The following is a 12,670-nucleotide window of genomic DNA, read 5'->3' as shown; positions in this document are numbered from 1 at the left end:
TAATGTACTTATTTTAACCCAAACTATCACCTTTTCCTAAACTTGACCAAGAAGTTTTAGTGCCTAAACCTAACCAAACTGCAACCATCCCAGAATGTTAATCATGTACTTACTTAGGTCAGGGTTCTGTCCATTTCATACAGACAGTAAAAAGAAGCAGTATTTGATGACCTGGCAATGAGAACTGCTTGGAGTGAAGGGACAAATATTGCAGCGGAGGAGTGTCTTGTGCGTCGGTATCAGACGCCGAGGGGTGTGACAAAGCGGCGGTATATGATGACCTAGGAATGAGAACAGGTTGAAAGTCGTGACATTTATATCCTCTTTCTTGATCTGATGCCTGTGTCCAAGACAAAATAAAGCACTGTGTGAGATCAGACTCACAGACGGGGGGAAACATGTTTGGATGTTGTCCTTTCTCTCTGTGTCTGCCCTCGCTCCGTACTCTGGCTGGAAGAGACGGAAGCTGTCACATTGGCACATCAGTGTCACTTCAAGAGAGGAAGGTCACTGAAAGCAAATGCCACGAACCAATAAGAAAATGGTAGAAAATGGAAAAAAAGAAGAGAAGGAGAGAAATATTGTCATCTTATCTTCTAACAAGTCCAGACCTGTCTTTATGTCAGTGGTATGAAAGATGGAGGATGAAAGTGATGAAACAGTTACTGAAATTGTACAAAGAAGGAGGAAGTACCAATGGAATCTTTCCATTCCATGACCCTAAAAGCTTCTTATTCTTTTGCTATGATTCTGGTGAAAGGATTTAGACGGCCTATCAGATGAAGTTTGAAGCGGGGTGGAGGGAGGGTTGAGGATGGGTGCTGTAATGCAGACAATAAGCAGGGGCAAAGAACGGACACACATCATTGGATCGCTTTATTGGAAAAGACAGATTTAAAAAAAAAAAGCTTTTTAAGAACAGCTGAAATTTTCCTCTCTTTTTGTGTAAGGAAACACAAGTTACAATGACACTGAGCTACTTTGCATGATTTTCCTATTTTTGAAAAGAGGATAAAACCATTTGTGGAATTATTTGTGTAAGCAGCATGAAACTTCAGCTTTTTTTGTTTTTCAGGCTTTCAGTAGAGCCACTGTAATGACATCATACAATTTAAATAAATTAAAATTAGCCACTTACAGAATAAGGTATTTGGAGCAGTTCGTTGATAAGTGAATCCCAATACAAATAGTGTATTACCACTTTTAAATCAATTGAATCAAACGTAGTTGTGTTAGTGTTGGTCACTTTCAGTGAACTTTTGCAGCATTTTGCTGGTTTATTGACACTTCTTCTTCTTTTTCTTCTTTTTTTGTCAGAAATTCCTAATATCTGAATCAGAATTAAAACTGGTGGGCTCATGCAGTGTTGCTAACTATTTTAAATGGACAGTAGGTAAAGCCTTCTCTAATCTATCGGCAAAATAAAATCATTTTTTAAATTCATTTTTCTCTGCATGATCCAGATAAATTCAATATGTCAGCAAGACCATGAAGGCAGTTCTAAGATTATGTAAGTGGTTTTATAATAACATGGCCTTTTAATTATCTCGTTGAAAAATTGTAAAATCAGAAGGCAGCAATAATGGGGGAAAATGTTCCAGATGTTAATATAGGCTTCTGCCATACAGCTGTATACTAGCAGTATATTAATATTATCGTTAGCTCTTGTCTAGGACGTGACCTAGGCTAGAGGTTAGAGAAAACATAAAGGCAGTGTTCTCTGTAACATACCCTGTGTGCGGCTGGCGATGGAAACACATGCTCCTTACTCTTCAAAAATACATGAAACAGCTCAGTGATCTGACAGGTGATTATAGCGGTCTGGTGGAGCTCAGCAGGGACTCAAAGACATGGAAATACCCTAGCAGTCGCATGCACACTCGCATGTACAAGCACACAGACGCATGTGTACAAGCAACACACAACCTTAGGCACGCAAATAAGCGAGCATGTGCACACATTTGCACAAGATGACAGCATCAAGCACGCTTTTTTTTGTTTTGACCGAGAAAGCGTATTACTGCACATTCCATCTTCTCGCAGAGCAGAGCACATCACATTATCCCTGAAATGACACAAAACCTCATTTGTTTGAAACTGCAATTTAAAAAAAAAAAAGAAGCAATTTAGTTTTTTTGTTTTTTCCTTTTTTTTAAGAGATAATATCTCACTAATGGTGCTGCAGAAAACTACCTCCCGCTTCTGTTTTCAGGCGATCAGAAATATCAAAAATGATTTTCAAAGGGGAACATAAAGTCTCCAGTGGAATATACTTGACAATTAAAGGTGAGTCTGACCGAGCAGCAGCAAGGGAGACGATACCGTCTTTTTTTTTTTTTTTCTCCACCAGTGTTATCTGTAATGACTCAGAAATCTCTCGGCTCGACTCACAAATCTACTGCTGCTTGTCTTTCATGTCTGAAAGCCAGAGAGAGATGGAGAGGAGAGATTCTGATGGGTGCTAAGCCTCATTAGGAGTAATGAAATTTGACCTTGATCTCTGCAAGAAAAATCCTTCACAGCCCTTCTAGCTGTATTATGAGTCAGATGCAGAGATTTGGAGCGGACCGAGAGAGGGGCCTCAGCAGACACAAGCGGCTCCTGAACAGGTCCAGGAGCAGCCTGGTGGGTTAATGAAGCCAATGTGGGAGCAGGATGTTGCAGGTTCAAGCCCTTCCACTGATTAGCTGAGAAAATCTGTGATTGAAATGAACAAATGGTGCTCCCTCATTATGGGTATCAGGATAAGACCCCATTAAAATGGTAAAATTTGTTAAGGGCTTCATTTTTTTTTCTCTGTTCCAGCTCTCCATCAACAAAATTGTGTTTATCTTACCCTGAAATTGAGCTTTTCTAAAAATTAAAAAAAAAAGAGTGGATGAAATTTAAAACACCAGCTTTAGTGTGTACTAAACTTTGAATGCTTTCCCCCCATAGACATCCATTATAAAGAATATGTCTGTGCAACTGTTGACAGGACACCGCTAACTGCAAACAAGGCCAATTATTACTCTTTGTATAATGAATTCTTAATCTATGATGGTTTCATATTATGTGGCTCACAGGGAAGTAATTCTAAAATGTGTGATGTCATCTCTACATAGCAATAATAAACGCTTTATTTCGATATACCACCTTTAAAAGGAAAGGAAAAATCAGGATCAGAGTTCCAGCAAATAAAGGTAATACCAAATAGTAACAATACATAAAAGCTTCTCTTAAAACAAGAAGCTTTAAGAAGTGAAAGGTGTTGCTGATCCTCAGACAGAGGAGAAGACAAACTGCATAAGCCTGGTCACATTTAGTCGGTAGTTTAGAACCAGGCTTAGGTAGAGCCAGAGGGAGGCCTGCCTGAGGATTTGAGGCTCTGGCTCATATAGGAGCAGCTATGTAGAAGTATTCTAGTAGTCTATGGACCTCCCCAACAAATGTTGGCTGTGATGAAATGTTTTGTTTGCCAATTGAAAAGAAGATGGAACAGTTTTTGTTCTTCACTGTGGGCAGGCGTCCCTGCGACCAAACACCGAAGTTGTTTCACGCGATAACGGAATTTTTAGAAATTGGACCGATCACTGTATGCGGTCCAAAACAGTGCTGCGGTTTGCTGGAAATATTTAGCTCTCTTGCACGCATTTAAGTTCAGCGAACCACTGAGAGGAGCGGCCCAAGGGGACTATATTAAGCCCTGATGCTGTTTCCCCTCCACTGACTTCCATTGTCAGAAAATGAAGCCTGATATATACCTAACGCTTCTGTTCTGGTCGTTGGCTTTTGCCCAATCGGTTAACAAAGCAGCCGCCTGTAAATACAGTTCTTCTTCTCTGTCCTCATGCACACTGTATGAACAACTGGGGATGCATTTGTTTTAAAGACAAATGGAAAGAAAATAGTTTATTCTTGCTCAGTGTCTGCTATTTTAATGATACGTACTCTCTCTCTTTTTAACTATATAAGGTTGTGCCCCCTTACTGGAGTTTGTCTTGCACTGCTGTGTCTTGGGAATGCAGCTGAAAGGAATATAATTATTCAAATGTTCCCGTTTTTTTTTTTCCCCCCAGTTCTGCAACTTTTCTTTGAAGAAAGGTTACAAGCGTGTTTTATTTAGATTTATTCAACACCCGAATGGGAGAACAAAGACAGTCAATTTTTCACCTGTGGTGGGGAAAACACTGCACCCCCCACCCCCCCGCCCCTCACATTTAGTGAAAGCAGTGTTTTCATTATTGCCTTCTAAATAATCATGAGTCACAGCATGGTCATCCAAGACAGCAACATTAAAACATAAAAATGATGCTGAAATCCAAAAAAGCTGCTGTTATGTAAAACCTTGTGTTGCCCCTGGAATTATGCTAACTGTTTAACTGAAGATGCTTTACTCTGAGTTTTAAATCAGTTTTAATCCCTGCCTCTGCTGACAAAGTCTCACAGGTTTGTAGAAGAAAAAAGTCCCTCCTGTTAATAGAAGCATAATTAAAAGTTGTAGCACGTTGAAGACTCACGCTACAGCTTGTTACTTGCGATAATTGGGAAAGTTATCATGGCAATTTTATTCATATAGCACATTTCATCACATGTTTCAACACACACCTACACATGTTTGTTCCAGAGAGACTACAGTAACTCTCACTTTACTTTGTGGTCGCAGATTCTCAAGTGTAGTATTTTCTGTATTATATTACTTCATGTGTTTTATCTTTAATCGATTCAATCGAGGGAGAAAAAAAAACGGATCGATGAAAGTACTCATTAGTTGCAGGCTTAGATGTAATGCCGATCAAATTGTGGAGAGTGGTTTGGCTTTTTGTCACCTGTTGCTCTGGATGTACAGGGGCACTAAGGAATAAAAGTGAAAATAAGGAGAGGTATCTATGCTTAAGGAAAGGGAATAAACATGTGGTGAAAGGACAAACAGAAGGCAGACAGAGCCCATTGATATGCACTTAGAGCATGAATGGACAAAGGAAGGGAGGCCAATGATTCATTGGTCTCTGGCTCAGGAGACCAATGAGCCAGAGGAAGTTTACTGCAGTTGTAGTGGGGAATGTAATGGAATGCAACAGAGAGTAAGAAGGCAGAGGGAGAGGCAGAGGAGGTGTGGGTGAAAAAAAAACAAACAAGATGGCTCCTCCATCATATGGCCAACTGACCGTTTGCATGCTCATTAGCTTGGATGCAATTTTTTATCCCACTTTAACAACTCTTGGTTGAACGACCCTGCATATTGGTGAACAAATTGACAAGGGACGTAAAGAAAACATGGAAAGACTCTCCAGCAGCTATTGTGATTGACTGGCACTAGCTTGCTAGCTAGCAAGTCGGCCTGCAAATTAGCAATTGAATTGCCAGATATAGCGGCTCAGCCCTGGGAGTCATAGCTGTGCCACCAAGCTTCCTGAATCAAATATTTCGCGAAGAGCAGAGAGTAACTTTGCTGTGTCACTTTCTGGTGTTTGTGCCAGTGGGGGAAAAAAAAAAAGTCCAAATGTCACCACTGCTTCAACTTAACATACACACAACTTATTGCTTGCTGAAATGTAAGTAAATGGGGCAGCCAGATAAAGATAGACAACCAAACTGTAAACTGTATTGTTAATCATAATGAATGTATTTGGATGCTTTTAAAATGATACACACACACATAAACACACACTCCTTAATGAGCATACTGAATGCTTTCACAGTAATAAAAATGTGACGTCTGCTTGGAAGGAAATTGGGTCTGCACTGCGTATTTGTCATATGAATGCACTCGTGCTGCGTTAAAATATATTGCTGAATGTATGAGATGACACAGTCGCCACAGTGATGCTTGTTCAGGCAGTGATACTTGTCTGATAAGTCTGTTTTTCTCTCTTGTTCTCATTTGGTTTGCTGTCACTCAGACCCACTGCTAATCTGCTAACTGTGTACATTCCACTGCACACAGCCTTGCAGGGATCCGGGTGGAGTTATTTCCTTTTCCATTCAATTAATCAATTTAATCATGATCCACGGTTACCACGTTAATGACTGTGGCACACGTTAATGGGCAGGAAGCTATACTGTGTGTGTGTGTGTGTGTGTGTGTGTGTGTGTGTGAGTCAGATAAGAGATGCTTGAGTTTTGATGACTTTTATTATTAACGGAGGCAGTTAGTCACAAGCGACAGGAGCTGTTGCACACAAGGGATGACTGTACTACACTGTACAAGGCTGAACATGAAGGTGGAGAGTCACGCTGATTTATATATTAACATTTACATAGAAAATCTGTCTCCTCTGCTCTGTTTTGAGGGCATGAGTGATTTTGAACTACCGAGGTGCTGAAGTGCGTTAGTTAGTCAGAGTTAGAGTTAGACGTAAGAAGGCAGGGCGGGTGGGAACTGAAAATGACAGAGGCAAAGACATAAAAGAAAACAACAAAAGAAATTGAAAACGGATGAAACAAATACTTAAAGGACATAAAGAGGGAAGAAGGGAGCAGGATTTGGCGTGTGGATTTGGCTCGGCTGATTTTGAAAAACTACAAATTACAGTTTAGTAGAAATATCCAAAAGATACCCACGTATTTGCGTTAAGAAACAAAACATATAAATAGGATTACAGTTTGATTTTAGGCCTGACCAATACACTACCAGCCACGATAAGTCAGTCTTTTCAGTTGTAACACTGAAAAAAGCCTGAATATCTTTGTTTTCCTTCTTTCTATTTTCTTCTATTTCCTGTCAAAAGGTTTGGCTGTTCTATATGACAAAGTTTTTGGGAAGGACTCCAGGAGTTTCAGGCTGATAATTTGTGACATGTGCGTAAAATGAATGTGATAGTGTGCCACCCATAAAGAAAATGAACCCTAACCCTAACCCTAAATGTTTGGAGGAACTAGGGATCAAATCTCTAACCCTGCAATCTGCAGACGAGCCGATCTAACATCTGTGCCACAGCCAACGTCTTTGCCCAAACTGCTGCACATGTAAACTTTTGTCTGCCACTGCTGATACAGAATACACAAAAAAACAACGATTCAATGTGATATTCGCTTAGTAAATAAGTACTGGTAGTAATTTTGAGGAAGTAGGTGTAGAATTATGAACCAATCTCTCAGTCATTAAGGTGAAATGTAACTATTACTTATTGACATGTACTATAAATGGCCAGTAAAAATGATTGGCATTCCAGCAACTACAGTAAGTCCGCCATACATCCTGGACATCCTGTGGCCTAAGCAAACGAAAAGGACTTTGCAGTGGCCTGTGGGCCATCACACATTGGTTAATGTGTGAATGTGATTTTGTGAAAGTAATGCCATCTATTGCTGACACCCTGCAATTGAATGAATGGGGGTGTTTACAATGGAATCTAGATATACTCTGTCAGGAAACAGGAGAAGGCAATTACACTCCCGGTAGCTGGGAGTTGGCTAAGTACTGGTTTTGAGGCAGCTGGCAGCTCAGAGGCCTAATTAATACAGTTCTTTTTTTGTCTTTTGATTGTTGCTTATATAGTCCTGAATATTTAATGTTACGGAGAACCCTTTTTTTCTGGGGCTTTAACACGATAAACCCAGACTAAGAGAGCACAGAAATAATTAGCTAAAAGTAATTGAATGCAAACAATGTCAAACGTAATGTAGAAAACAAGAATAAACAACATTAAGAAAGAATATACATGTTTTTTTCAAATATTTCTGTAATTTCTACATAATAAATATTATTCAGTTTAAAATCAGTTCAAAAGAATACATTGAAAACATGATGGTTGCTGTGCAGAATGATGTATGTGTGCACCTGCAGGGTTTAGGACATCACAACTTTAAGCCAATCATTAGCCAGTACGTACCTGACACAGCGTGTTGTGTAAAGTTAGGAGAACATCTTGTGTTAAACTATAGAAATTAACTATATTTTCATATTCCTGGATTCTGGGTTTTTCCAATGAGGAGTAGATGTCTTCATCCAACTAATTAAACGTTTTTCATCTACATCAGCTACAAATGATTATTCAAAGAGTGTTTTTATATGTCAGAAGCTGAGACTGGTGTACTTGAGGTCCAGCAGACTGAAGAGGTTGGAAAACTCTGCTCTACAAGCAAATAACTTCAAACAGAATGTGAGAGGCAGGAAAAAGGAAGCCGATGAACCGGAGAAGGTAGAAGCCATATCTTCTAAAGCAGTTTGCTGCTGTTTACTGTTGGGTAACATAATGAACCAACAGTGACAGGATCGAAAAAAACAGAGTAAGAAGGCTGAAGAGAGTGAGGGTGTGGGGGGGAAATGAAGACCCAAGGCCAAAAACACATACAAAAAAAAAAAAAAACTAGATGTTTTCTTCATAATTTCCATGGCAACGACTCACCGTTTCCTCAAAGGTCTTTATGATGAGGTCAGGGACCGGGACCCCCTAAAGGCTGGATGATGAACTGCAGTGTCTGGCGGCTGCAGCTAACCTACTGTGGGAAGGATGGAGGAAGTAAGGAGGGAACTAATGAGCGCGTGGATTAACTGCTGTCAGTGGACAGAAAACACCCACCCACATGCAGCAAATAAATCTCTGCATGTGATTAGCTTTATTCCCAGGGAGCCATATGGGAAGATCTCTGTTATTGTTGACTCATTTATTGAATTTCATAGGCATCTGTGCAAACACACGTGGACTCCCCGCACAATATCTCGCATGAATACCTAGAATACATGAATACAAGAAAAAAGACATAAAGAAGCAGATGGTGAAGAGAAATGCGACGCGACTTCATTGAACATCGTTAAAGAGAAACTAAAAGAGAACCCATCCTCTCTTCCAGTATCTGCAGAGGCATGACAGGTTTCCCGGTCTTCATCCTCACAGGTGGATTGTTTGTTAGGGACATTTATTATTTAATATTTCTTCCGATTGAAGCTAACTTCAGGACGTTTTGAATGCTCACCTGACCCATAGCCAACAATGACATCAAGGTGGGCAGGCGCTTTATCGACGGCGGAGTCTGACAGCTGAGCAAAGGCAGGCAGAGGAGCAAAGGTCTGCATGGGACTGATAAGGAAAACAGAAGGACGGAAGTAGGCAGAGTCGCACAGAAACAGAGAATAGGACACACAGAGATGAGGTGAACATGCATCCATGGAGAACTCTCAACCCCCTTTTTTTCCTCCTTTCTTCCGCAGCATACTGCTCAAAGACATGATTCGCTCCATTGTCTTGTTCGCTAGTTTGTGAGTTCATGTTTTTTTAATCGTTCACTCCCCTGCCATCTCCGCTGTTGTTTCTCCTCTTTGTACATTTCTGGTTTAATGCCGTCAACCCTCCTACCAGTAATCTTGAGACTGCCGTGCCAAAAAAAAAAAACGACAGCAGAAGGAGCAGTTTCAGCAGATTCTCCAAAACAAGTTTTCATTGTGCCCTCTAGCGATCCTAGTAATTATGACTCTTATTTGTTGCATGCAAAGGAGGAACTTTAACACCAGACCACCTGTTTCCATCATGACCACCATCATTCACTAACCTTTACCAAACCATACTCTTTCCTTTACCCTAACAAATTCATGTTTGTGTCTAGACACTAACCAAGTCATACAATAGTGTTATCACATCATGAAACAGATTTAATGGTAATGATTTTGAAGACTCAGGCAAATGGTGTCTTCCTGCTAATATTGAGGCATCACATCAGAAAAGTTCTCGAACCATGCATTTTGTCATATACTGACTTTTTCCTACTCTTGGATGGTCAAACTCTATTTCTACATCAAATCTCTCCAGCAATTAGACAATACAAATCTCTGTCTAGTAATTAGAAATCAAAGTTAGTTGTCTTCAGGAAGATAAAACATAGTTTATCACACTCAGTAGCATGACATTTAATAAATTAGTATAGAAATCTTCACAGGTCCAGAAATTTAGAACTCCAAAAGAAACTGTAGGACAGTTGTGACTAGTCCAAATACCCAAGGATTATTAGTCCTGAGCCAAAATGCGGTTGACCCAAACAGACTCAAACACAGACATTAACAGAGCCACTTTTGAAGAGGCAGCGATTGTTGAAAGTAGCAATAAATGTAATTTTTCCTGCACTTCAAAAGGGTTACCCCTCTATACAACTAATTTGCATTTGTGAATATATTTTGGAGATGTATTTGTTATCAGCACAATGAAGGAATGTTAATTAATGTATCTGGCAAATCATGAAAGGCTTCTGAATGTATTAGCAAAATGTTCACTGACAGTTGTTTTTTGGATTACATATGTTTTAAGGTTATTTTTAGGCAATAATAACGCTTTACTAAAGGAGAGGGAGAAACTAGGGTTTTGGTTAAATGTTAATGCAGTTAACATTTTGTGTTTCAATTCACTGTGTATACTGTTACAGCATGGACAGCGAGGACATTTTCTTTTGTTGCCTAAATATAACCACACACAGGACACCGAATATGAACCCGAGTATAAGGAATGAAAGTCCTGCACTTTGTACACCCACCATTTTAACATGTAATCAGACAAACGCTTTAGTACTTTAGAAATACAATTTCTAGGAGACATAGTTACAAAATAGAAAAAAGAAGAAACACTTGAGTAAAACTGGCTGACTGATTGAGACTTCACTGTGTATCCAAAAGAATTAGTGGAAGCCCCTCTCACCACTTTCAAAAGGTGCAGAATGGTTTGGTCCTCCCCTGCACGAGGATTCATCTCTAAATACAGCTAATCCAGATGAATCCCTGCTGGTGCTGGAGAACCAATGTGCACTATGATATAGTCGTGTCTTTCCACTAGAAAGGGAAATTGGGGTACCAAAAAAGGAAAGAAAGGAAAGAGAATGAAAAAGGATGAGAAAGGATGAGAACCATTAAACAGGGTTTAAGAATGCTATAAACTAATATCAGCTGTTGTTAAGATTGAAGGCAGTCAGCCAGGAATCTTGCTTGGAGGATGTTTACATCGTGTAACATAAATGAATTAGTATCATGAATTAATCAGTTAGCCTAAAAGTGAACTTGCAATGGCCTTCAAAAGGCAGTAATGTTAATGCCAGATGATCCACCATCATTTTCAGAGGATTCAAAGTAGGCTAGGTAAACCAAGAACTAATATCATGGTGATCAACGAGACAAAGTATAATTTGTGAATAACCTATTTTTCACTTTTAGGTTAGGTTGAATTATGTTAGAAACAGGCTGCAGTTAAAACATGACTCTATAGTAAGGTCTTGTTCAGTTGTCTTTTATCATCCAGTTTAGTAAGCATTTTATCAATGTAGGGGTTAGAGAACTAAGATGGTTTGTCTTTTAACTGATTAATGCTTAGATAGAAATTAAGAAAATGTTCTCTTAAACAGTAAACGTGATTTAACTGAATTAAATAGTAATCAATAAGTAGTAACTGTGCGCTACAGTATGTTGAGAAAGAATGGGCTGCAATGTTGTGGATTTCAAATTGTGCAGATTTAAGCACGTCAGAGATTATTATCATTAGTTTACATGTGGTATGAACAGATGATCACCGACTACCCCAATCACCTCTACAGATTCATGTGTACAGTTGTTTGCTCAATTATTTCTTAAACGTTTTAAAAAGATTCCTCAGAGACAGATGAACAGACGTAGTGGCCCCACAGGGGGGACCGCTCATGGACTGGGCCCATTGGGCCCAATTGTTGGCTACACCCCTTTGTAGATTTTCCCAATTATATTATAGTGAGAAATGTAATCTTTGCCTTGACCATGTTCGTCCAATAATTATCAGTGTTATTCATAGAAAACAGTGTTGATGCAATGCAATTCTCCCTCTTCATTGCTCTGATTCTGGTCAGGTCTCAGTTATTGTAACCTAAAAAAATGTATTATGGCATCTGATGTTCAAGCTGTTCAAATAATACAGAGCAGCTTTTGAGTTCATTGTATGTCTCTTTTTCAACTTCTAAGGTGGAGTACATGCCACCACACACAGTTCTCCTCATTGTATTTCAATCCTCAGACAAAGACTGTCAGAGTGTGGGCTGAGTTCAGGACCCTGGGATTTAATCACTTGCTGAGGCTGATCCTCAGCTGGAGAGAAGAAGGAACATGTGGATTTTTGTATGGGTACATAGTCAGAGTTTTAAGACCAGAGAGACCTCTTGTCTGGATCTCTCTACCAGCTGTGACACCTCATCAAAGACCTGAGTGAATTATTGAACATGCCGCAGTGGCTTGCAGTCATCCTGGCCGCTATGAAGGCGAGAAGACAGATGGAGTTTCCATTGAAATGATTGACCCACTGTTGCTACTGTCATTTTGAACCCCATGTGAACCTCCAGCCTGAAATCCTTACGGACTTGTGAATCAACCAGCCACAAGTCTGCCACTCATTAATTCTGTGGAGTAAAGCTTGTTTCTCACATGACAAGTCAGATTTTAATACACTTCATATGCTTAATGGAGTGGCATGTTCACCTACCTATGAGCTGTTACTGAGGAAGAGAAGCGGGGGATTTGTGTCAGACGGTCATGTAATTTTGATGGTCCATGTATCATGCTCAGCGTACAATAAAAAGCTTAGCGTAAAGCGGATGTGATGTAGGCGTGATAGATGGATGTGTGGAAGCAAGGCCTGATGAATATGATCAAGAAGCCATGATAGAAAAAAAATGAAGTACAAAAAAAGAGTGTGACATGTGCAGGGGATGTGTGGGCGGGAAGAAATTATTTTCTTTTCCTTTTTCTTCA

At 39.7% G+C, this 12,670-nt stretch overlaps 1 protein-coding gene across 1 annotated transcript in view; it reads left to right on the top strand.

Annotated features, from left to right (window-relative positions):
- grm7 (glutamate metabotropic receptor 7) overlaps positions 1–12,670 on the top strand; it is a 276,820-nt gene that overhangs the window by 217,964 nt on the left and 46,186 nt on the right. The window lies entirely within an intron of this gene.

Source organism: Pempheris klunzingeri, chromosome 2 (assembly GCF_042242105.1).
Source record: "Pempheris klunzingeri isolate RE-2024b chromosome 2, fPemKlu1.hap1, whole genome shotgun sequence".
Taxonomy (NCBI): Eukaryota; Metazoa; Chordata; class Actinopteri; order Acropomatiformes; family Pempheridae; genus Pempheris; species Pempheris klunzingeri.
This window is presented reverse-complemented; position numbering and strand designations above follow the sequence as displayed.